This window comes from Anas acuta, chromosome Z, assembly GCF_963932015.1.
Source record: "Anas acuta chromosome Z, bAnaAcu1.1, whole genome shotgun sequence".
In the NCBI taxonomy this organism is placed as follows: domain Eukaryota; kingdom Metazoa; phylum Chordata; class Aves; order Anseriformes; family Anatidae; genus Anas; species Anas acuta.
The window spans coordinates 4,037,085-4,063,030 of NC_089017.1; the positions used below are offsets into that span (position 1 = coordinate 4,037,085).

Genomic DNA, 25,946 nt, shown 5'->3' on the forward strand with positions numbered 1-25,946 from the left:
CGCCGCCCGGACGGACCCCGGCACCTCGGGCACCGCCGCCCCCCTCCCCTGTCCCCGTCCCTCCCCTCCCTCCCCACCCCTCCCCGGCCTCTTTGTCGCCGCCGGCGGGTCCCGGCCTCCCCCCGCCGGGCCGCGCCCCCCGGCGGTCGCTGGGAGCCCTCCGGGCCCGGGGCCTCGCCCCCGGGGGGGGTTTTGGGGCGAAGCCGCAGCTCCCGGCCTTGTTTTGCTTTATTTTCTGCTTTTTTTTTTCACCCCCATGTTTTTAACCCACTCGCTGTGTTTTTACTTAAAGCCCCCCCCCCACCCCACCACCACCACCACCATGGTCACCACGGTCGGCTGGGGGTGCCGGGCTGTGGTGTTGTTGTCGGGGTTTGGTGGGGCTGCAGCGCTCTGCCTTGGGGTTTTGGGGAGGTTTTGTCCCCTCTGGTTTTGTCCCTTCCCTCCCCAAACTTCAGAGGCCGGCCCTCGGAGGGCCACGGCAGCGCTCCGTGGGTGAAGGTAGATAACCGCTTTCAATTCCTCTCGACCTTCCTGTTAGCCCAAAAAAACTTTGGTGGTTGTTATTTCCCCTCTTGTAAATGCAGAAGGCGAGAAATCTGGCACCTCCTCGCCCGAGAGGAGCAGGAGTTAAAGGAGGCCGGCACGTTTTCCTTAAAAGAAACAAAAGCCTTTGGTGAAGCGGAGGATGTGTTGTGCTGGGCATCCCTCTGCACTTCGTGGCCACTTGGGCTCTGGCAAAACCATGTCACCTTCAGGTCCTATCTCCCAGGATTTAGCAGTACCTTTAATATCTTCCCTGTCCTGCCCGCCAGCCCTTTGGCTTCTGTCAAACCAAACAAAAGCTCGGGGGATCTCTTTGCTTGGCTAACGCGCATCTTCGGTGCCTCTTGGCCTCTCTGGACCAGGGTTTAAGCACTCTGTCCCACAAAACCAAAATAACCTGTAGCTGGGGGAATAATGGATTTGAGTCACGTTCAGTTCGGCCTCATTGTTTGGAAGGAAGGGAAGGTTTTGGCACGAGGCTTTCCTTTTGTAATGAGTTGGCTGGCTTACTCGTGTAGGTGTGATATGTATATTCTTAGACTCACCTCCATTATTACTTTGTCAGGAAGTCCCTGCAGTCCTGGACTGGTAACTGGGCCATTTCTACATCGGAATGGACTGGCCACCTCTTCCTGCACTGGGATTAGTCATCATTTTTTTCAGAGACATCACGAAGGGGTCAAAATATTTAGTTTAGGAGTCGCCTGGTCCATGCGTTTGTAATTGTTCTTGGAAAGAAAGCTGAAGCAGCCAGTGAAATGTCTTGAGGATGTGCCTCTAGCAAGTGCAGATCTTGGCATGAGTGCCGGTGTTATCTTACCCCAGAACTGTGACAGCGATGGCTCTTTTGCTGTTTGGTGTCCCTGATCTGTATGTAGGGCCCTTCCTCTAAATTATTCTCCTACTTGAGAGTGGGAGGTCTCATGACGCTTCCATCCCCTCTGCAGCAGAGAATTCCCTTCAGGCAGTGTGACCAGAGCCTGTCCTATGCAGTTCCTGATGTCTTCTCTATGAGGAACCATGCCTGGTTGTTTTGTTTTGGTAACATCCTAAATTCTCAGTTCCTCAAAAAGCAGTCTTAGACCCAAATTTTCTCCCAAGACAGAAGGACTCCTGTTGTCCTGATTGTGAAGTTCCTGACTTTTCTTGGTATTGAGCCTTTAAGGCAAACCTTAGGGTATGTTAGGCTTGGCTTAGTGAACATTTTAGAGATAAGACTGGTAAGACTGAAACTTTGTTTGGTAGGGTTAACTTCATGACATACTCATAGATTTGAGGTGAATGCTACTTCAAATCAGTATCTGATCTATCTTTAAGGCTTCTTGGCTTGATAAATTAAATATCTTACTTTATCCTGTTCTACATTTTTAGTTTTCTAAGATTAGGTAAGTAGAATTTGAAATAATAGCAAAAATAAAAACTTACATTGTGTAATTGTGCAGAATTCCATGGCAATGAGGGTTTGACAATTTTCTTCCACTTGCTTGAAGTGTAGTTCGAGGCCAGGGGCTGGAAGAAAAGTACAAAATATTTTGGTTAAGTGCAGATATTTTGAGGAACACCTGCATTTAAAGTGACTTTAATAAAGGAAGTGTTAGCGATGCTTGATTGGGAATACAAATGCTTGATTCATGGTCATGAAGCTTTCAGAACTGGTAACATCAGCTTTTGGCACCTCATTTATTCTTGGAGAAATACGACCTTTCTCGATGGATTGTTGGACTAGCTGAATACACTGAAATGAGCGAAGTGTTCTCTCTGCACCTCTTTGAGAGGAGCCACTGCTGTTCAAAGCTGGTCTAACATTTCAACCGACTCTGGTTTCAGCTGTTAATCCAGCAGCTGTATCATTTGATAAATTTGAGCAGAAAACATGCCCTGCTTAGTGCTTTTAAAATACCAGTACCTTAGTGCAGGCCATAATAAAACCAGTGACTTCTGAAAACTTTAACAACTGATCTTTGCTAAGCTTATATCATCAACTACTCTATCCTGCTTGGTTCTGCTGCAGATCTTTGTAGTTCAGGACCTCTCAGCTGGAGGAATAGGGCAGGAGCTTTTGGAAACGACTGTTTCAGATGGAGCTTGGGGTGGGACAGAGCAGTCCTGAACCTCTTGTCCCCATTATGCAGTTAGCTGAAGGCGCACATCTGCAGCAGAGGCTGTCATGAATCCAGGCATGTCTACATGGCTATCTTCTCCTCATCACTCTCTGGCTTATTTAGTGACTTTCTGTGGCTACTGACTGGGAATAACATTTTGGGCAACCCTTTGCTTGAATTCCAGATGACCACCCTCGAGGAAGGAGTTGAGCTGTCTCGTGCACCGGTTACCTCTCGTTCCCTGCTGGGGAGACAACAGTAGCACATAGTGATGTTAAGTCCTGCAAAGAGGTCCCAGGATGAGAGCAAATGTCTGTCCAGCAGTTCCTGTCAGTTGTCTGACCAAAGTTTCTGCCAGCATTCTGGCCTAAGTCGATTGTATTGGGCTACAGGTATTTGATCGCAGTAGGTGAACTTAATTTTTGGTCCCTGACTTATTCAGAACTTGCTTAAAGGAGAGAGGTGGGTAGACCTAGGGTATTTAAGGTATGATTTCCTCACAGCTGACTCAGCTGTTGATTTTTTTTTTTGAATGACAAAGGGAAGACTTCTCAGAATAAAATGTTTCCTGCCAGGTCATAGATGGAGTTGTTTCTTCAGCTGGGGAGAACGTGGTGTGATGGAACAGATCTCTGTATCAGGCTCTTGAGCTATGCACTAGATGTGAATTGCTCTTGAAATTATGAGAATATGTTCCTCTGGCTTTGCAGACAATAACTGTGTAGTGGAGGAGCAGATTGCACTGTAGTCCGCAGAACTGAGTGTAAACAGTTTGTTTGTGCCACCTCAAGTCACTTTTTTCCACATCTGCTGCATTTAAGCAGTACAACAGAGGCTATTAAGCTGCAGTCTGGTGGTGATAGGTGCTAGTTGTGATAGATATCAGTGGCTGAGGCTTTTGTATGGTGAAACTTTTGCCATATCAATTGCCAGTAGGTCTCTGGGTAGTGTGTCCCTCAGTCTGCTTTGAAATCAATGTCATACTTTAATGCTTGAGCCTTCAAAGCCTGGGGACTGATAAACTGCTGAGTGTTTTAATAAAGTGATGCTCTCAGGACAGTAGCAGGACTATTAGGACATGCTTCCTGGTGGCTTACTTAAAGCTTTGTACATTTGCTGCAGTTGTACCTGTGCAGCACAACTTTTGTCTTTTAGAAATGCAAGTTTTCTCATTTCATAGTTGAATAGCGTTCTGCTTAGGCCGTGAGCAAACCCCTCAGTGAATGTGTAGGTAACAAAGTTTCTGTTTGTAAAATTTCCTATTAATCACGTAGCACTGCCTAAAAGCACAGTTTGACCAAGTATGCTGTGTCGAGAGGCATGTTTAATGTAGAGCAAGAGTCAATATTAAAAGCTCCTTCAGAGGTGATTTGGGCTGGGTAGATGAAAATGAGTATACCTCACATGAAAGGAAACAAGCAAAATTAGCTGTATTGTTAGAGTTGCTGTTTGATAGTTCTTTTCTTAAGGCAATTTATTTCAAAAGGTATTTTTGCTACTTGAATGAGCAAGTCTTGACACATAAGCTGGTGTGGGGGGAAAGCAAGCATTATGCTCAGTTTTCGCAAGTAATTTGGGGGCTGAGGCATTGTTTTCCATGGTTTTTGTAAGTCTTTCACCATGCGCTGAGTTCTGTATTGTTGTATCTCAGCTTCTTCCAAGGGATTTGCTTGAATTCAAAGCAATTTGCAATATGTGGAAATATTTTTTTTCAGAGCAGGAGATCAATACAGAACTTTCTCCCACTTGTCTGATAGCAAGAATGAGTGCCATGTTTAAAAATTTGGTACTGTAGGCCAGTGCCCAGAAAGCTTGGAATTAAGCAAATAGAAATTTCTTGAGCATTTAAATGTTCTACCAGTTACATAATTCTAACTTCACAAAAATACTCCTTGATGCCAAGAAAAAAATGTGTGGTACTGTCTGCACAAAAGCTGACTTCGACAAGCCTCTGAATCGCAAGATCCTAGAGAATTTCTCGCCATGTACTTAATTTTCAATTTTTGTTGCCTTTAGGTATCATTGATGCTAATAAGCAGAGGTTTGCAACTAAGGGGCAAGGAACTGCTTACAAACAGAACGTGGAACTGCTGCTGCAGGTCTCAAGAGCTCCCATGTGGAGCTGGCGGTCCCCGAAGTGGAAGAACAGCTAAGCCATCTGCAAACAGGGAGGGAAGATGCTGCTCCTGATGCTGGTTCACTGACACTAAGCACAGTTATGATCTCTGGCTCAAAGGCCTAAGAAATGCCTGACTGACTCTTGCTGTGCTGTTGCATGTAGATTTTTGGCAGGCTACACCTGTGGGCTGCACAGACCCCTCCAGACCACTTTCTTCAGGGCAGCTGCCTCTCCTCAGGAGGCAGCAGGCAAGGTAATGATGGCAGCCAGCTCCTAGTTCTTCCCCTAGGGCTTCTCTCAGCCAGGTGGGATTCTTGTGTATGCTCTGAAGGCAGATAATGATTTGCCAATCTGTTGCTACCTGAAAATACAGGCATACGTGCAATTAGGCACTGCTGTATGGCAAGAGGAAAAGCTGTGGCACAGCCCACCTCTGCCATTAGACTGAAAATGGAAAGCTTTCCACTTGGAAAGATTGAGTACTGTTGGCTTGCAATTTTTTTCCATTGTTTGGCTCTATTTCCATGAGTTTGCACAGAGTGATCCTCAGACAAGGTAAAATACAACATGATCTTTTTCTTGGATAGCAGTTCAAAGAACTGCCTCTGAAAAGTTCTTGCCAGTCTGTTCAAGGGAGTAATTAAAAGCATATAGGTACTTCTAGGTTTGGTTAATATTCTGGGAATTAGTGGAAGTTCTTGATTTTTTTAGTGTTAAGGGTTTAATAGCTGAACAAAAAATTAAGAACACCCTCTTAAGTTCTCCAGTATGCAGTGGCACTGTGTGATGGGTGTCTGAGTGTGAGACAACTTCTGTAACTCTCCAAAGCTCAATCATGTTCTTACCTTGCTGTTTCTAAGTCACGCTTACACTGCCCACTATCTTACAGGGAGATAGATTCGCACTATCTCCTTTTTAGTAGCATTTTAAGTCTACTGCATGATGCTCATTTCCTATCTGGAAAGTAGGAAATGCCAGAAAAAACTGTTTGTTGAACCCTAACTCAGGCGTTTTTGACATGCAGTTTGGCTCTGTGGTTTTTGGCTGTCCTCAGGTAGTCATGATAATGAATGGTGTGGGCTAAATGGTGGAGGCTTGCTGATGAACTTGAATGTGACTGACTTACACTTGGAAATATAACCAAGTTACAGATGGAGGGCGTTGTGGATGGACTAAAGGCTTTGTTATGTATAATTTGGGCTGTGTGTGATCAGATACACATGCACAGACATAAGAGTATTCACAAAATTAGGTTGTTGCTTCCACAGTTCTAGTACTTCATTTTTGTCCAGCAATATCAGTCAGAGGAATTGCTGTTAATCTCACTAAGCTTTAGCAGTAGCTGCTTACTGGGAATGACCAGTCCAACCAGACCAGTTCAGTGGTACTAACAGTGGCCTTGTGTGCCTTCCCCTGAAGCAGCAGTAGCAGCAATAACAAGCATGATTTTTCTGAAATAATTGAAATGCATTTGAATTTGACCAAAATGGAGGAAAATGGTAAAGCTACTGAATTAGGTTATGAGTAGGATACTTTGGGATCTCTGCTTGAGTTGTAATGTAACCAGGACTTTCTGAAACTTACTTCTTTTTTTTTTTTTTTTAGTTGAGGATATCACACAGGGAACAAGGGGATCATGAGGGGCTATTGTAAGTGAATCATGCTTTCAGATATCATTGTGATTAACAAAGAGAGCTGGCAGGCAGGCTGCCTTACTCCTTAAGGTGTTAGTACTGAAAGCATGACATGATATTCCCACTGGTTTATTTTGTTCTCTTAAAATCATGCAGGTCATTTAGAGCTTCAACTGAAGGGCTCTTACTGTAGAGATGCAACTTTGAAATCATAGCAGTGGAGAGATACCATGTGACTCTTATCCTAGCTAAGATACATATCCTGGTTAAAGAATTTAAAATGTGCATTTTCATGGTAACTGTAGCAAAATTTTTGGAAAGGTTAAGCTGAAAAACTCTTTGCCAGCAGGGTATTGGAATAGTGGAAAGACCGGTGTTTAGCTGGCTGTTGGGTCAATTCTGTTGTGATAGATGCTCACTATGCAAAGATTCTTGGTTTTAAATTATTCTTATATTCTTCTACAACTGGAGGCCTTTCGCCATCAGAACTGGCAGAGGCTGAAGTGAGATTCTCTTCTGCAGCACACTCTTTGGCCTTGTCAAAACAGAGCCGTGCAGTGGCATAGCTGCCGCTCGTAGCATGTTCAGAGCAGATGCATTTGTTCTTGTGTCAAGTCCGCTGGCCTATGCTTCTAATTCATGGATGTAAACTACACTGGTGTGTGAGTGCTTGCTTATCTTGGCTAGAATAACTATCTCTAAAAGCACTCACCTTTTATTAAAAGAAAAAGCTTCTCAGAGTGTATTGAAGGAAACTGAATTTCATCCTGGTGCTCCTGATTATTTCTCTTGCAGAATAGTAACTGTACCCCCACTTAGTAGCTGAATGCCTTTCAGTAGGGCATTAAGCAGGATAACTTGAGAGGTTAACATCTCTTCTGGACCTTTGAGGTGTCTTGTAGCTATTATCTAAATCCCTTCTAATTTTTCATTCATGCAGTAACAAAATGCCCAAATGTTTCAGATGCGTGGTGGTGCTTAGTGAAGTTAGGAAGTCTTGTCTGTTCTTTGTGATTCTACCACTTTTGTTGGATCTGCCTTTTTATGGCTTTCTGGCAGTAATGCATATTGTGGCCATAAGTTATTCAAAATGCTAAGCAAAAAAGGCATTGAGGCTCAACTCTTCTTGAAAGCTTACGTGTTAAAATTCTGTGAATGACAGTAACATTTCTTCTCCTATATAATTCTGTAAGTGTCAAGTAGCTGTTTCTTGAGTCAACCCCAGTCATGTTTAAACAATCCTCTATAGAGGACCTGTTGTCACTTCCCTTATGAAAGACTAGTGAACTTCTAAATGAAATTAGGCATTTTATATTGCTGTATGAAGCATATAAAAATGAAAGCTTGGAGACCAACATATGGAATGATTTCCATTTTTCAATGACTGCCAGAAACCTGAAGGCTTATGTGCTTCAAAATTTGACTAATATGCTTTCTGTGAAGTTTAACTGATTTTTATTTTTTTTTTCCTGCTGGGAGCAGCCTTCCATTTCTGTGGAAGAAGCTTGTCTGCCTTTGGCCTGAATTATGGTGATAGTGGCACTACTAGGGGAAACTGGATAGGTAAGATAGACTTCAGACCAAACATCTGGCTTTTACACCATGAAATGGGCTGGATTATTTTTCAAAATTCATTAATAAAGTTTGTTTTGATTGTCAGAGGATTATGGGTAAGCTCGTCAGGAGCTAAACACCAGCCTATTCGGGGTCATTGCAGAAAGTCACTCTGGAGCTCCATTTCGAGTGTCAATAACAGCACAGTTTGCGTCTTGGACCTGTATACTTATGGCTATTTTCCAGCTGGAAAGAGGTTGTAGTTGTATTGGCTACTGCTGATGAGAGATGAGATCAATAGGTTGCTGGTCTTGGCCACTTTCTCCTGGATGTTATGGAATAAGTCTGGCTTCTAGTGCTGTTAGAGGTAATATTCGGATTTCACTGATTTGAAGCAGCCTGCTTAATGTTCAGCTTGTTCAAACTGAACTTCTCGTCCAAGTTGTAAAATTATCTGGTGCCTACTAAGTATGTAGATGTTCAGTTCATTTCTGTGTTGTGAGCAATATGCTTCTGCTGGGGCTTTTCAACTGGGGACCATATTTGGCCTTCAAGGGATAAATCAGTAGCATGCTGGCAGTCAGCAAAGCTGTGCTGCTTAATAGGAACATCCATGGAGAGGCTGCAGCTAAGCAGGCTGGTGCAGGCATGTTGCTGAGCGGTGGGGCAGGCCAGGTTGGGCTCAGGGCTGTTTGTAACCATCCCAGAACATGGCATTGCCTGTTCTTAGGCCTGACAGGGATGCAATGAAACATCACATAATTTTCTCAACAGTTTTTGGTATATGCTTGAAGTCTTCCTTGCTGTCCAGGTAGGAAATGCTGTGTTAATATGTCAGATCTGCTCAATGGCAAAGGCATCTGGGTGTGCTTGGCTACAAAAGACCTACCACTATGATGCTGTCAGGCTGGTTTTTATCTGTCTTGAGGTATTTGGGGATCCAGGCCTATCCCAAGTGTCTCCCTCCTCCTTCATTTCATTCCCTGTACTGGGCTGGCTGAACTTCGGGGCATGACTGAGAGCTGACATAAGGCCACCACGTGTGACCTGATTAGAGCTCCTGGTGTCCTAGCCTTGTTCTGTTTCATCTTTCCCTCTGCAGCTATCAGCTTTAAGAACGTGGATGACTTTCACCTATTTCCAAGAGAGCAGTGAAGTATTTTTGACCTGCCTACTCTAATCAAGACTTCAAAGGTGGCTAATTTCTGCTATTAAAACAAAAACAAGTTTGCTGGTGATGTTAGGGGGAACCTGTGTGCAATACTTCAGCAAGTCTAGCAGAGTTCTGAGTGGAGGTTGGTGGACAGGACAAAACTCTTCAGGTGTTAGAATCTGCATCGATTATATCTCAGACTCCTGCATGCACAGGTTTATTTGTGATCTAGCTGTATTGTTCAGCAGGAGTTATTTTATAGGTGGGAGTATTGATAAGTTTTAGTTTTTCTTCCTTTCCTTTACTTGAGTATAAATCAATGCCTTCTGTACTCTAGAAAGAACAATAGTTAACTGTGTCTTTCTTGGATCAAACTCGGAGTAGATAGCATTTTTGTCTATTTTTGTAATTTTAACTTACCTCTCAATACAAATATACACGTATGTATGTATATATATATATAAACAAATCATATATATATATATGAAGGGCATAAATATGGCACTGGGAAGAAGAATCCCTATGATTGGAAAGGACTTCAGTTATGTTAAACTACTTGGTTGCAATACCTTGCTTGTGCAGCTGTGGTAATGCAGTCAAACTGAGGATGAGAAAATTTAGGCGGAGCCTAAAGCCTACTGTTAATCCATGGTTAGATCATAATTCGGTATATTAATGACTAGATGCCAACTTGAAATAAAAAGGTTGTGGGAGATGAGCTGCTTCCTTTTGGGAAGGCTTTGTGTCTGTTACTAGATGCTCTTATGGCCATCCAAGCATTGTCTTCTGCTAGGTAGCAGCCAGCAGGCCTTCTTCAGTACCTGTCGTGTGGAGCCTTTTTTTAGTACAGCTATTAAATACTGCTGTGTCACACTTAACTCTGAATGTGAATGGCAACAATCTGGTGTCGGACTGGGTGAAAGAGATGCACAGTCCAGAATTCATCCTCTGTTAGGCCTTTTGTGTGGGTGAAGCATGGCACTTGTCGAGAACAGTCTGTGGGTACTGCACAAACAGGATGAAAGAGCCGATACAATGCTTAGTTTAGATCTGTTGAGGACTGTAAGGAGTGCTCTTCTGAAGGCTGTGGGGCTAGGACTGGAAGAGTTATGTAGAAGTGTTGGGGTTCTGTATAGCTTTGTAAGGTAGGGCCAAAGTGTTCCTTGACAACAGTAAGAGGCAGTATAATTTAGTGAATAGAATATGGACCAAGTCTCTTATCTGTAATGGGTTTGTATGCATGATCCTGGGTAAATTAGCATTTTTATATAAAATGGTTATATCTTATAATAGCATAGTTGACTAAATCTGTAGGTAGAAAGCGTTTTGCTTTTTATAAATAGCACATGGGAAAGCTTTCTTCCAAAACAAATTCAACTTGTATGTTTACAAGTACAGTATTTAAATTTGGAATAGCTGAAGAAATTGTCAAGTAAATAGCTTTCAGGCTACTTAAGCACAAAAGCAAAGGGATTTTTGGAATAAGAACTTCTACTTATTCCTGGTTTAAAAAAAGAATTAAAAAAAAAAAAAAACTGAGCAGTTTTCTGAAGCGCCCCAGCACAGATCCTGATGTACTGACAAGTCACACTCCTCTGCACAGACTTTGTCCATGAGGCAGCTGTAGCAATTCTCTAAGAGCAAAAATAAAGCTGGGGTTGTGTAACTTAACCTGGGGGAGGAGGGGGACATTCCTGGTGTTGAAGAGAAAGCCGTCAAGGCCTGGGCATGTAGGCTTGCTGGGGGAGACTTATGCTATGCAGGCTTCGCAAATAATTCTCAGAAACAGTGTATCGGGAGATAATCTGGGTAAACTTCTGAATGTTGGAGGAGACACAGCTATGCCTTGGCTGCCTCGTCGCTTCAAATGTCAGAGGGATCTGCACTGATTTCAGAGCTACCCAGCTTTTTCATTTCCCACCTCTGGGATTTCTGTCTTGTACTGTCTTAATTGTTCCAGCTCCTGTGCTCTTCTACTACAACCACCCCAGGTCTTCTCTCCTGTGCTTTGAAGATTAGGTTCAAAATAAAGCCTCTCAGCATAGTGAAACCGGCACGCAGGATTTGTGTCAAGTGTGGAAGTGTGAAGCAGCTCACGGCTCTGTAGCACAGGCAGGGGAGCAGCCTGGTGCTTTGCTTTGTGGACCTGGTGTGTTTGCAGAGCAAGATTCGGTTCTAGTAAGTTAAGACAAGGTTTAAAGTGTATTATTGACATGCCTCTGAGTTCTGTTATGCTTGTCACCCAAAGTGCAATTACCCAGGCTATGCCACAACACTGAGCTTAAAACACATGGGCAGAAAGCCAAATTCTACACTTAGTAAGCACTTTAAATAGAAAACTACAGCACAACTGACCTGTAGGTACCTTTCCTTTTATAAAGAAAGCTGGTGTTTCTAACTGCTAAAGGCTTCTTCACTTTAATTTTGAATGTATTGATAAGTGCTGTCTTATTACACGTATTCACCAAAATAATGTTTGACTGTAGCTTAATGTGATTGCAGTGGAGCTTGAGGTTCGGGCAGAGTATAAAGTACTTTCCTGTTCTAATTTTGTTAATTTTATATTAATAGGTGAAAGGAAAAGCGTGGTGCTTTCTCCATTAACACTGTTTCAACCATGGCAAATAACCAAGGCTTGCAGTATTAAACCGTTGAGATCATTTTATAGCGTTTAAGTACGTCTGCATTGCAGCAACGGCATATTCAACCCGTCTCAAGCACCGCAGTGGTCTGGTAGCGACAGCTCGATATTTAATACCAGTTGTGAAGTGACCCAGCTTATGAGTTGGTTTTGCAGCCCGTGCCTAATCCCACGTTGCCATGGCTAAACAGCCACCGGTGTCCGGGCTCGCTGGTGGGAGGCTCGTTCAGTTGCAGCTGTAAATCTGTACGTGAATTGCAGCAACGATGGCCTTGTAGAGCCGAGAGGCTGCCTAGTATTGCTCTGAGTGGTGGTGGTACCAACGTGCTGGTGGGTTTGTTGGCAGGAGAACTTAACCTGCTCCTGCTGCTCCTTTTGGAGTTACAAGATGCGCATTCTGATATAAGATACTGCAAGTGACCCAGTGATACTTTCTTTCCCATGTCTAACACAGATGAACTGGGGGAAGCGGAGCACTTCAGGGTCTTATTTCCCTACTTTTACTTTTGTGAAGCTTTTAGGAAGTGAGCGGTGTCTCCTGAGGCCTTGGCTGCAGGCTGAGCTCAGCAGACCTGGCCAAAGTCTTCTGTGGTTACCTGGGGACCAGAGGCCGGCAGTGACTGTGTAGGCCTTTCCTCGTTAAAATGTGCCTGTAACTCCCTTATTAGTTTCACGGTGGAAGTTCTGTGATGTTTAAGTATAAATATACATATATGGGTGTGTGGATTCAAAGGCCTAGGTGAGTTTGATAAGTATTCTAACAAATATTGAGTCACTCTCTGCTTCTCATGGTAACAGAAAACAAAATAGAATGAGACTTAAGTAAATTATTGGAAGTGACAGCACAGGCATGCATAAACTTGGTTTGGATGTGTACCTCTGTGATCATATCTTCTCCTTCATCACCTCAGTGCCCTGGAATTTAAGGTATCAGACTTCGAGCTTTAAAGGAAGCCTTTCTTCTGAGGGTGTAATTGAAACAAATCTCTTTCTACAGAAGAGGAAAAGTTCCTATTAAAGGAAGTTGAGTTTCTTAGGACAGAAGATCTTAAAAGCTAATAAAAGCTTAAAAAAGAAAAAGACAAACTTCAAAACAACTGCTTCTGGCAGCTGATTTCCTAGAAGTCATGGTGAACTGAAGGGAAGCCCAAGATAGATGAGCTGAGGTGCTGGTGTTGATAAAGCAGTTGTCTTGGCAACTGCAGTCACTTAAATATCTCTAGGAAAATAACCAGCAAAATTTAAGATTGGGAAATGGCAATGGTTGATGGAAGCACCCAGAGCAACGAGCAACTTGAGATTTACAGAAGGAATAAACTTGACTACAATAGCAAGTCGCTGTTTTCAGTAGTGGGATCATACAGCAATGCCATGCTGATGGTTGCTGTATAACCATGGTGTGTCTGGCTACTCTCTTGCTGCGTGAAGCAAGATCCTTGGGGAAGAACACAGACTTCTCTAGATACGTTCATGCCCATATAATAATGGGAGATGGATGTGGTGGGAATTATGCTGCTACTGGAGTGCTTCATTCTGTAGTCCCGCTGTTCAACATAGTTGAACAAATACTGCAGCAAGAACTGGTGCAAGACAAACTCTGTGTGGGGAAAAAAAAAAAGACATGAATTGTATTTTATTATCAGAGTTAAATTGCAGAAGCTGTAACTGTTAGGGATTGTTTTAGGGTTTCATAATGCTTATCGTCTTGAGAAATTGAGACATCTTATGTATGTTTTGTTAATCGTGATTGCACATGCTGTTTTGTGGTTCTGTAGGTAGAACTGGTGAGTTTTAATCTTTTCCTTTCCTTATGGAGCACTTAATTCTCTTTTATATTGGCACAAAAAACAAACCCCAGAGAAAGGCTGACTGAATAAAACGAGGAGGGTTTGAGCCAATTGTTTCCTGCTGCCACAAGCGTATTTGTAACTGCCAACTATGACAGGTATTTCTACAGGCACTGAAACTTAAGCAGAACACCAGGTGTTAGGAAAAGTTACAGAAGACTAAGTATACATTTTCTGCCTCTCATCTAATAGCTGGTTTCTGAGCTTCTTGGTGTAGTAACTTGTGAAAAGTCATGGTTAAAAAATTCTTTCAAATGCAAATGGAAACTCAGAAGTTGACACTTACAGCTAAGGGTACTAAGGGGTGGAAACTAGTGGTAAGATCAATTCCTTATCACCTTTTTTCCTTTCTTTTTCTTTACTGGGAAAAATCCTAGCTTGCAGTAATAAGAACAGTCACATCTATATGCATTTTTTATCTATATGTCTAAAAGCTACCTGTCTCTACCGATTTGTGCTCAGGATACTAGGCAGGTTCCTGTAATGCACACCCACTTGGTGTTTCAGTTAATTCAGTCAAAGCTTCCAGCATTTGACCAGCTATTGCTGCTTTGACTGTGCTAAAAATGTAGCCAAGTCTCTTCTAACTTTCTCTACTAGCAATGTAAGCCACTGTTACAATTTATAGTTGATTGGACTTCTGTATCCTTGCCAAATTAGAGGGAAGTTTTCCTTGGCAAGTGACATCAGCTTCTGCAGTACTGAAATTTTAAAGTAAAAATTCCAGTCCCTGGCATAATGCAAATAATTATGGCAGGATTTTTAATTGTGAGTAACTTTTGCTGAGGAGCAATGGCAAAAATACTTATTTCCTCCCCCCCGCCTCGTTTTGGCTTATTAGTTTTTAACCTCTCTCACATGTCCCTCTGACCCTTCAAGGTGTTCTTACGCTGGAGAAGTGCTAATAACAGATACAGGACTTGAGGCGTCTGAAACTTCATCTTGCACTATGATTAAGGTTCAGAAATCACCCCTGAAAATAGTGCTGCATTTGCCAAAAATTCCCTATTGTGGGCAAAGAATAATTTAAGGGATAAAATCACTGTCAGAGTACAGGATGAAATCTGGGTAACCTGATGTGAACTCTTTGAATTCTGCGCTAATAGTGAGCTGCTCAGCTGTTTGGATCCGCTATTCTTTTTTGTGTCTACTTTGACTATTTTAACAGCTGAAGGTTCCAAAAAGGCCTGGTACAATCAAAACCACCCTCTTGTCAAAACGAAGCTTGATATAGGGAGCTTGATAAACTATGCACATGAGTAGTCTGGGTTTTCTGAAAAGAGCATATGGTAGCTGACACTTCAGCTGGAGATGACTTGGTAATTATAGCTCCTTTGTCAGAATTCCTTTGCCATTTCATGGGGCTAACAGCAAATTAAGCTGCTCTTTGTATATGCAAGGGGAGGCATGCTGCTAAAAATATTTGGTTTCTGCATGTCTTCAGTTGCTCCATCAGACTTGTACTGGGCTGAAAGCTGGGAGCCTGAGGTATGGGTTCAAAGTGTTTGAACTCTTCTGAAATGAGTAGTTCTGCTGGTGATAAGCTTCCTTCTGAATGGAGAAGGATCATCTATTCTGGAGCTGATGTTTTAAGGCAGGACAAGGCAAACATTTTTAGAGATCTTTTGTTTTTTCCCCCATCTAGATTCAAGTATTATCTGGTTACCAAAATGAGCATAGAATTGCTTCCTTGAGTGTTTCATTGTGATGGTCTGGGTGTTTTCTGATGATCTGACTTTGAGTCAGTCCATCAGCCTGTGTGAGTTAAATGCCTGTCTCAACTCTAGTTTGCTCTGTTGCGAGTATTCATGAATGTAAATCAGGTTAAGTTTAGCCTGAATTGCTTTTATTCCAAGACAAAAGTGATAAGCAGTTGAAAAAGCTCGCTAAAGAAGTTTGAACCTGAGCAAGTGACATCTAGTTTGCTTCTGTTTTTTGTGTGCTGATCCTTGGTGTGATTAACAAACAGTTCCTAGAACAATGAACACTGTCTCTACTGCTCTACACTAAGCAAAACAATCAGAAAGAACAATTTAACAGTGATATAGTGGCTGACTCATGCCACAAAGCTTGGTATTCCTTTAATCCTTCTATAAACTGTTTTATCCTAGCTAATGTAATTGTGGATGTTCTTATTGCCCATATAATGTCTAATCTCTTTTGAATTCTGCTAAACTGTTGGCCTTAATGTTGCTTAGCAATAATTAGCAAAATACAGGTGCTTTGTGGTGTTTAACAGTTGATCAAAGCTTCGAATTTTTTTGTTCTGACCTGTTACACCTATGTTGGTAATATTTCACTATCTCTGCTGAACAATGAGGGGTAACACGTTCAGACTGATGCTCACATCAGCCTGATTGCCAGCCCTGTGCTTGGATCCTTTAAGCTTGTCTTCAAAGCTGTTGTGTTGTGTTCCCACTTGACACGGGAGTGCTTGATAGCATCCTTCCTAAACTAGGAAGTGTTTTGCAGAAGCTTCAGATGCACGAAACACAAAGCATCTGCGTCCATTTTTGTGCAAACTTGTGAGCTGCCTAGCTGGATCCTGTTCTGCTACTTCCAGTTTGACTTTGAGGTTAAGCCAAAGGATGCTTTTTACTCATGGCTGTGACAAAGAAGGAATAGTAGCTGGCATTTGCACACTCTGTATGTCTGACCTGGAGGATCTTTGGTTTTGCTAGGATATTGAACTGGTCTTCATTTTGTGTTCTTGATTCCTGCTTCTTCCTTTCTCAAATGAATGCTTTTGCTGCTAGGCAAGTTGGGTTGTTCAGGGTCAAAGTCCTACTTAAAGATAAGGAATAACTTTTACATAATCCCTGCTATGCTTGTTGCAATATTTTTATTCCTTGCAACTCTATCACACTTTTTAGAGCAATCTCTGGTAAGTAGGATAAAGACCTAAAATTGTACAGAGGTGCATGGAGTGTGAACAAGTTCAGTACTGGAACATGATGGTAAAGGCCAGCCCACTTTTTTAAGTGTTCAGCTTTGCAGTGGGACTTGAAAGGGTTTTGTCATCACTTGTCTGGGGACAACCCTGCTCTCCTCATGGTTTTGGTTTGCACAAGGAATTTAATAAGTGTCTTTCCACCAAAAGTAGTGGGCTATTGCTTAGGGAGAGGTTCAGTTTTGTCCTCATCTTGAAGAGACTAAGCCCATTCTTGTTTTCTGCATGTGTAATGTAGCCATCAGGCTGTTAGTTGATGCAGGAATGAAATCCTTCGTTCCCTTTCCCCTTGTTGAAACTTCACCTTCTGTGCCCTGGCTCACAGTGGGGTGCGACCGAAGCCAAGCCAGCATGGAGGAGATGTGCCTCTGCAGCCAAAGGTGCTCAGCTGGAAGGAGGGATTGCTCCTGTTCATCAGCTCACTTTCCAGTGTGAAATATTTATAATCCTGACAGCATTTTCCAAGCTCTGTGCTCCGAGCAGGCAGACTCCTCTTGTCTTCTGGCTTGGACTTCTACGTTCCGGCCTGGCCAGTGGCCTGATGCCAAGGGGAAGGCTGGCGAGCACTGTGCTTGGTGCCCTCCAGGGCAGGGCATCCACCCAGAAGGTGGAGGATGCAAGTTAAAGTACATTTGGGCCGGTGCCCCAGTGCTAGCTGGCTGAATAAGGTGTCCCAATTTAGCAGCTTTTTTCTTTTTGAGGAAATAGGCCAATCATCTGAACCGAATGTGTGGTAAGGCTGGCCATGTACGGGACTTCAGGCTCTGAGTCAGCCCGGCACAAATACCTGCTGGTAACCTTGAGTTCAGCATTAAGTTCACTGAGTTCAGCCTTCAGGATGCTTTAAGGCATTTCCCTTTCTGTTGCAGATATTGGGCAGTTCACTGAGCATTACCGAGGAGGGATATGCAGAGAATCCTGATTTTAGGCAGGAAGTTTCCTGGTATGGTCAGTGCTTGCTCCTCAGATGCACTTCACAAGCTCCAGACTCATAGTGCTCATCTTTGCAATGTTTGTTGTGTCTCTCCTGTTCTGACACTGAGAAAATCAAAGGATGAACTACTTGTAAACAGCTATTAACTAATAGTCTCTTTTGGAGAGTACAGGATCCTTTTTATCTCTTTAAATATCCGTGTTTATCTTTTTGCAGGGCACTTCTTACATATGGAGTAAGGCAGTAGCCTCAGCCAGTTCCTGTTCTGTGCTCAGTGCCTAGTCATGTATTCACGGGGGAAAAATCTTTGGTAAAAAAGGAAGATGACTTTAAAAATATCCTTACAAACACATTGATTTTTTTTTTCTAATTTTATTGTTATCTCTTATGAATGTTCCCTGTGGCTGACTACTTTGCACATTAGTTTTTTCAATGAAATTTTCTCATTGGCTTGCTGTAGTCGGTTGTCTGTTGGATGAAGTTCTAACTTTAAAAGAAATCTTTTCTCACTGGAAGTAACTTTAATGTCCTGTGATAACATGTACAAGAATGTCAGATCAGTCAGTGTTTAATTTGCACATTAAAAATCGTGTTGTTGTGTCTGTGTTAAACAACTGAACTGTAAGGACAATGAACTAGTGATGCAGACTTCCATGATCATTAATCTGATGTTGTGCTAGCTGTGTTTAAAGCTAGCTGTTTGCAGTGAAAAAACAAATGAGCTATGTGTTACCTTAGGTATAATTAGATATCCTGCCTTGTATGTTTATTTTGGAGATTATAACAGCAGCACAAAAAAACCCTAGGATACAGCCTGCAATGTCCAGTGCAAAAAGAAGTGAATGTACAATGGATACAACCTCTACAGCACATACAGCTTAGGTAACAGTGTGGGTTACCCTGCTTTGGATTTGCTGATATTTTTTTTTTGTCCTCTGCTGATAGCAGAGTGACAGCATTTTAATCCTGCTGGCTGTGCCCAGTAACATGGTCCTACACAAACCACAATCTGCTGTCCACACATGTGCTACTCAAAGGCTGGGCAGTGTTCTAGCAAACACGAAGGAGTTTGTTGTGCATATGCTACTGCTTGGATAGTCCTGAGGTCACTTCCCCAACATCTGACCCCTCGGTTTTCCCTTTGAGGAAGATCTGGACTGTTGGTGCCTGAAAATGCCGTTTCACTTGCTGTTACTGTGGGCTGTAAACAGCCACTGTGCTCACCCTTTGTATCTCTGCAGGCTTTTATCGTGAGAAGATGACGTGCCTTCACTGAGCTACTCTAAACAATAGTTAATTATGTAGATGTCTTCCAGATACTTGTTTTGAGATAAACACTTTGAAGCCATAAAATACTCTGGATCTGCAGCAAAGCTGCCAGTACACTTGCCTTTAGCACGAGCTATCTTGCCAGCAGTTTCCTACGAGGAAAAAATTGCATCACGCCTCGCAGTTCAGGGGTTATCACCAAGAGCCATGCAGCTTACTGCTACCACCGTGCCATGGCTACAGGTATATTGCAGAAACAGGGATAGTGTGCCAGAGGCACTATTCTTTTTGCAGCCTGAAAGTGCAACAGAAATCCGATGAGGTTAGTGCTGACACTCCTGCCTCTTTGTCCTATTCCAGTGATATTTTTTTCAGGAACAAAGCCCAAATTAACTCTGTTTTTGTTGGTTTGGTGGGCTTTGTTTTTCATTCTTTTTAAGAAGTATGGAGCTGACTTTAACTAGTGATCCTGTGTTAGTTTCAGCATCATTCTTCTTATTTTGCTTTCACCTATTGATGCTCGCTTAGCCTCTTCCCAATAGGATTATTTGAATTGAAAATACTGCAGAGTAACTCTGGCACTTCAGTCAGCAGAAAACTACATGCTACTAAGGCTCTTCTCTGCATAACAAAGCGTGTTTTGAAATTTGTTCCCGTTACAGGAGGCAGTGGTTGCAGTTGGTGTATCTTAGGGGTGAGATGTGCTTTGCTGTTTGTGTCTCGTCCAGCGTGCTCCCAAATCTCTGACGTTAAATATCCCAGCCCACAATGCAGTAAGGGCTTTGTGGCTAGTAATGAACTGCAAAAATGATGGTTGCTGCACAGCTTGTGGCATGCAAATACAATTAAATTAGAGCTCTTTGAAAGCCAGCCTATTCTGAAGGGTGGTGACAAGTGATTTTTCTGCTATAACTAGGCGATGTAAGAGCTGGCTTCTGGCAAATACTTCATCTCCTCCAAAAAGTTAAACGTGGCAAGTTAATGACATGCTGTATAGAGGTACATGTGCTGCTGAAGCCATAATTTTAAAATCTACATTGTAAATGAGGTGATCACTGAAGCTGGTCGAAATTGCTGGCCCAGCTATCTAGCATTACATAAGCAAGCTGGTCACTGATGTAAATTACTTCTTCCTGCTGCCACCCCCCTGTAGGTAGGTGTACACGGTAGGTGTAGTACATTGGGATGGAAGAAGGAAGTCCGTGGCTATGCCTGTTCTTCCCAGAGCAAAAAAGTACTAATAGAGAGAATATACATGTACAAATGCAACTTGCAGAGTGTTGGTAACGCCTAAAATACTTTTTTTTTTTTTTAAAAGACAGCTTACAAAACTGTCCCATGTCATGAGTTTCCTAGCAGGGAAAAGAACAAATATTTGTGCAGGATTTCAATAGTAGGTAGAGTCCAGGCTGGACTCTTCCTGTGTGTGCAGTTCCACATTTGCTGGAAAGAAAAAATGTCCACTTGGTCCTCTTGCCTAAAGTCTTGACACCTAACTAGAGAAATAAAGCCGTAAGTGGTCATTTTTTTCCAAAAGAAACCAATTAGATTAAAATGAGGGACTTTCTGGTTTGTTACCTGGCTGCACAAACAGTAGTGCCAGTGCTGGTGGGGGGAAGGACCTCTGCTGTGACCTGTGCTGACTTACTGTACTCTTGCTCAGGGCTCAGTGTTGGGACACAACAATTTTTTTTAAAGATATATTACTGAGGATTTACAAGAACACATAGCTCAGTGTGAGGAGCAGGAAACAACAGTTTATGCCTTTCTGTTTGGGATGGGTGGGGGTTCACATGCCTGTACCAATTAATGCCACCCATGCTATGTCATTATCCATCCAGCTTCTAATAATCTGTTTTGGTGTAGTAATTCTGATTGCTGCTTGTGTCCTGGTGTGACAAACCACACACAACGTGCTGCTCGGTTGCTGGACTGGGATCCTGAGCTGTCCTGCTCAGCATCCAGCTGGTCAGCTGCTCTTGTGGTACCTGTTAGTCCTCACTCATTTGAAAGCTGTAAAGATAAACAAGCTCGAGGACTGTTTTGGTATTGTAGCTTCAGTGCTCTGCCCTTACCCCTAGCAGTGTGCATGCTGTTTGTGCACCAGCACAGCAGCTACTACGACGTTTACACATACAGCTGCTTTAAACATCCACCATGGTGGAAAGAAGGTATATGAGCAAGCTTGGTACCAAGATGGTAGTGATGTTCCCCAAAGATAGACGGGGAAGGAGGACCTGTCGTTGCTAATGGGGAAAACATATACAGAAGTTCAGGCATCTAAAGAAAATTTGACCTTATTTCAGTAGGTAATTATCAGATAGTAGTGTGTAGACTTCCTGCCACCACTTCTTCTGGACAGCTTTAACAATAAAAGCACACTGGTTTCTCTTTCCTATACGTTCTTAGAACTGGGATCTCTTTAACTGAAAAGATTAAAGATGTGAATTTATCTCCTTCTAAAACTAGTTTCCATCTGCGTTCACCATCCACTACCCCTTGAGTTTCCTGAGAGCTTTAATGAGTTCACTGTAACACTTTCTGTTATTTTAAAATGCCTCCTTGCTGTTGACAGGCTCTTCATGCTACAGAACAGTGAAGCTGACTGCATGGAAAGTAAGCTTGAAAGAATCTCCCGATCTGTTTTTGGCACTAATATGCAGTTTCTTCTAAACAGTTGACACTAGAATCAAGCCGTCATTTTAATTTTTGTCCTTCCAGATACTGATTTATGCAATAAATCAAAATTGCTTATGTCTGCTCAGTCCGCTGTCTTGTTGCTGATATTGCCTCATCTGTTTATTAAAATGTAATGCAGCTAAGCTTGCATTTAGTTGCATATTTTGGTGAAGAGGAACAGAGCAACAAAAGAGACTTTTTTTTTATGGGGGGGAAAAATAGCTTTAAGTACAGCTTGGTCACCTTTTGTAAATGGTTATAGGCATTTGTGTATGCAGCTACTTTAAATGTCCCATCTGCATCTGCTGCTTATATGTAGAATAGCAGCCTCTCCCCCAGAGATGGACACCTGAGGCTCACTTGGGCTCTCTGCAAAGTGTTTTGATTGAGAATGGCACAGCGCAACCCAGTCCTGCTCCTTCAAGTTAGTGGAAGGATAATTCATTGAATATCTCTGTTAACCTTGTAAATCTGAAATTTTTCCGTGTACCTGCTTTTTAACTTCACATTATAACTGTTTGGTAAGCACTACTTGAACTGTGTAATGCACTGAAAATAATACTGGACTAAAAATGGCTTTCTGAAAGCATCTTCTAAGAAGGATTTTAAAGTCTAAATGCTGACTTCTGGAGTGCATCGTCTGGTATTTACCTGTCTGTACTGGGCAGATCCAAGGCAAACACAGGCTGGAAAGAGGCAGACCAAAATGGCACATATCCTACTTTTGAATCACTTTAATTTTTAGGCTATTATGGAGTATTCAAAATACTTCAGAACCGAATGACCTAGCACTTCAGTGGGAAGAGATCAGAGCTGTTAGTACACAGAAATTTCAGATTAAGTATTGTCAGGTAGAAAACCTTCCAGTGGGAGCTTTTTGCTTACGTGTTGCAGGAGGGCTAAAGGTGTTCAGTGAGGTTAAGGAAATTTCCTTGAGGTTAGGGGTCACAGGGGGCCATTCCAAGCAAGCAGGCTGGGTGGCTGTTTAGCTTCTGACAGCCTGGCATCCCGAGCTCCTACACTTCCTATGCTTCATCAGGCTTTGTACCGATGCCCCTGCAAATGCCATATAAGTGTCTGGTGCAACTCAGCTGATGACCTAGCTGAAATATTTCTGCGATGGGAGTGCCCTGACTTCACAGACATACCGGGCGTTTGCAGCACAGCTCATGCTCCAGATTCTATGGAGGAGCTGCTGCTCTGCCTTATAAACACCGCTTAGCAGTTGAAGAAATGCTGGTTATTAGAGCTGAATTGCGGGCATTTTTGCCATAGTACACAACTCGAACCAAGCAGCTGCAGCTGGTTTCCTGGGATACTGGAGCAGGAGCCGTGAGCAGATGAAATGTTGTTCCCCTTGTGCTGCTGGACACATCGACTATTGTCTAATCAACTTACATTGCAGGGCTGTTTGAAATGTGCAGTATTTGGAAAGAACTGGCAAATCAATAAGGTGCCACTTACTTTGTTAGCACCTGAGGTTAAAATGTGGTGATGGCAGATATCTCTACCCCTTGTTGTATTTCCTGTGGTAGATGTGGGTTATGGCTTGTGTAACTCCCAAGTATCCTGTGAGGAAGGTTAAGAATTCCTGATATTAGTGCAAATGTCCCTCTTAGCATGACATAGGGTAACTAACTACCCAAGGATTCTGATTTTTTTTTTTTGATATCCAAATGAGTTGTGTGCTGTTGTTACTTCAATACTGACACCTGATTTCTAGCAAGCTTTGACCTGACTTCCCCAAATGTTGGGAATATCAAAAGGTCCCTTGAAGAAAAGTGACCTTTTTTTTTTTTTTTTTTAGCCTCTCACATAGTGGATACTGCACAATAACCTTCAGAGTGAACCTGGGATACTTGCTGTAAGCAACTAGGCAGGAATGTGTAGGGAAATCTCTTGCCATTTGTGGTGGCTGGGGAGGGGAGTGACAACTTTTCCAAACTTCAAAGCATAGCATGCTAATCTGAAACTGGATGTGTCTTGAATTAGACTCTTTTAAAAAAAAAAAAAAAAAGACTAATCCTTACCCCACTGCTAAAACCTAGCTTGATTTGAACGTATATTGAATGTTGGTGATGTGTATTAACTCCTGTCTGTTGTTAACTTTAAAGTCCGTATCAGCAGCAGTGTGGCCAAGATGTGGAGACTGAGCATCAAGAAATCTGTAGCTGAGAAGGCAGGTGCCCTGTTTGGGAGGGGGAAGTCCTTGTTGAGAAATCTTTTTTCGTTTTGGCAGGTTCTAAATTTGACTTGAAACAAAAGCATATATAATGGATGTTGTCAATACTGTATGTGACTTCTACTGCTTCCTGTGATAGTAATGGCTTTGATTCCCTCGTAAATTCACATACCAGTGGTAAGTGAGCTGTCTTGCTCTCCAGCAGCTTTCAGAAAGCACCAGCTTCTGCTGACCTAATTGATGCCAAAGGTGATAATTAAGCTTTCTAAAAAGCTCTGAAGGCAGTCCTATTAGAGTAAGTATTCATGACTGTACTAATAGGTGGGTGAAAAGTGGGAGTTAAAAGGGATTCTCTTATCTCTGTGTGATTGCTTAGCTATTGCCATGCAGGGGAGGAGAGCTCATCTGTTACTGCAAAGCATCTTGTAGTAAGGAGATGCTCATATTCAAGTATAAGCATTGCCTCTGGGTGTGTTCAGGTGCACCAAAATGTGGTGTTTAAAAAACAAAAAAGAAGATAGCGTTTTTACTTTTGTGCTTCCAAGAAATTACTTTTTTTTTTTTTTGGTAACTGAATGTATCTATTGATAGCAGCAGTGTGCCAATGTCTCTGAAATTAACAAGTTCAAGATAGTATTGCTTGTGTGAATGTTAAAACCAATGCAAGTGACCTTACTTTCTTATGCTTAAGGAACGGGTGGACATGGTGCTTAGGGACGTGGTTTAGTGGGTGACATTGGTGGTAGCGGGATGTTTGGACCAGATGGTCTTGGAGGGCTTTTTCAACCTTAACAGTTCTGTGACTATCCTTGTCGATAAGCCTGGTGCACAGGGGAAGAGGTGACTTACTACGTGCCATTTTGTTGAAGCACTTTGTCCTTTAAAGTCTGAGAGTTGTTGAGTTCAATTTGTTTGGCATAATTAAAAAAAAAAAAAGTGTTTTCAAGTTTTGATTGTTGGTGTAAACTTGTTTCCAGTGAGACAATCAAAGGCCAGGTTCTGGAGGTACTGTGTGATGTGCTGTATTGCATTAAAGCTAGCATTGCTGGATGTGAATCAGTACAACGCATGGATGGAGAATAATTGTAAGGATCAGCTACGCGGCAGTTCTTAGGGGCAGAGTAATGCTTGGTTGGGCTGTTTGTGTGCCTGATGCACAATGAGAAGGCTGGCATGGCCGGGTTCCCTGGCACTTGATCCTTCTCTGCAGTATACACAAATATCTTTTGCACCGGTCACCCAAAATCCGGTCTTGGCATACCCTTTGGGTATTGCTGGGGCTGTTCCTAGGACATGCATCATCTTTATTTCACAGGGCCATTCGGGGCAGGAGGGATGTGGAGGCAGACTGCTGATCTGTGAAATGCTACGCCTTTTGGTGCAGGAACAGGCGCTCTCGGATCTCATCCTCAGCTTCCCAGGCTGCCTTCAGTGCCAGCCAAGGTTACTGTGATGGAAGTCATTTTGCATGGCTCAAAATGCTTTTCTGTAGAGGCCACGAAAACTGGGACGAGGTGGGGTAGGAGAGACTGGGCAGTGGTTATCGTCAATAATGCTGAGTTGTCAAGAAAGGGCGCAAGGCTGATTGTGTGTGGCTTTTCTAATGGGGAAAGTGCTTGGAAGCAGTTCCTGCAGCTGCCCCCCATGCTACTGCTGTTATAGTGCAGGTATTTCCACCACTTGTTCCTCAAAACTCTTTGCAATACGGCAGTGCATAGTCAGAGGTGGTTTTGTGAGCTGACTGTGTTCCATGACTGCCCTTGCATGGCTAGATGCTGCTTAAACTAAAACCATATGTATAGCACGAGGCTTTTCCTAGCCCAAAATTTCCAGCACATGGCTGCTCCTGTACAAAAGCACAACTGAGGAAGACACAGAATAAAGCAGCTGGAGGAAAGGAGTTCACAACTGTTGGTCACTTTGCATGGTTCTCCCATCCCAGTAAATAGCGTGCTGATCTCCTGACTTTGCCAAGACATACAGAGCTGTAAATGCACGCTGTTGCATGCGTGCTCCATGGTAGCAACTCAGTTATTCTGTTGTGTTTTTTTTTTTTTTTTTCAGGAAATAGATTTCTTACAGGAACATAATTATAACTAGCTGAAACTATAGCTTTGCAGACTACTTAAGGGGAAAAAAATTGTATTTGACTTCCAGTCAATTTGCAGTGTAATTCTCATCCAGAAATCTAACACAGCAGCAGGGTTTATTATATTTATAATTTAAATAATATATGATGATGCTTGGTTTTTTTATATATTATTTATTATGCAGGGAATGCCTTGAGGCCCATAGTTTCTGTTTTAGTATATCCAGGTCTTCCAAAGCAAGCCCTG

At 42.6% G+C, this 25,946-nt stretch overlaps 1 protein-coding gene across 1 annotated transcript in view; it reads left to right on the forward strand.

Moving 5' to 3' along the window:
- The window catches only part of LOC137847971 (ubiquitin-conjugating enzyme E2 R2), a 51,376-nt gene that overhangs the window by 371 nt on the left and 25,059 nt on the right, over positions 1 to 25,946 (forward strand). The gene's annotated exons all lie outside the window — the stretch shown is intronic.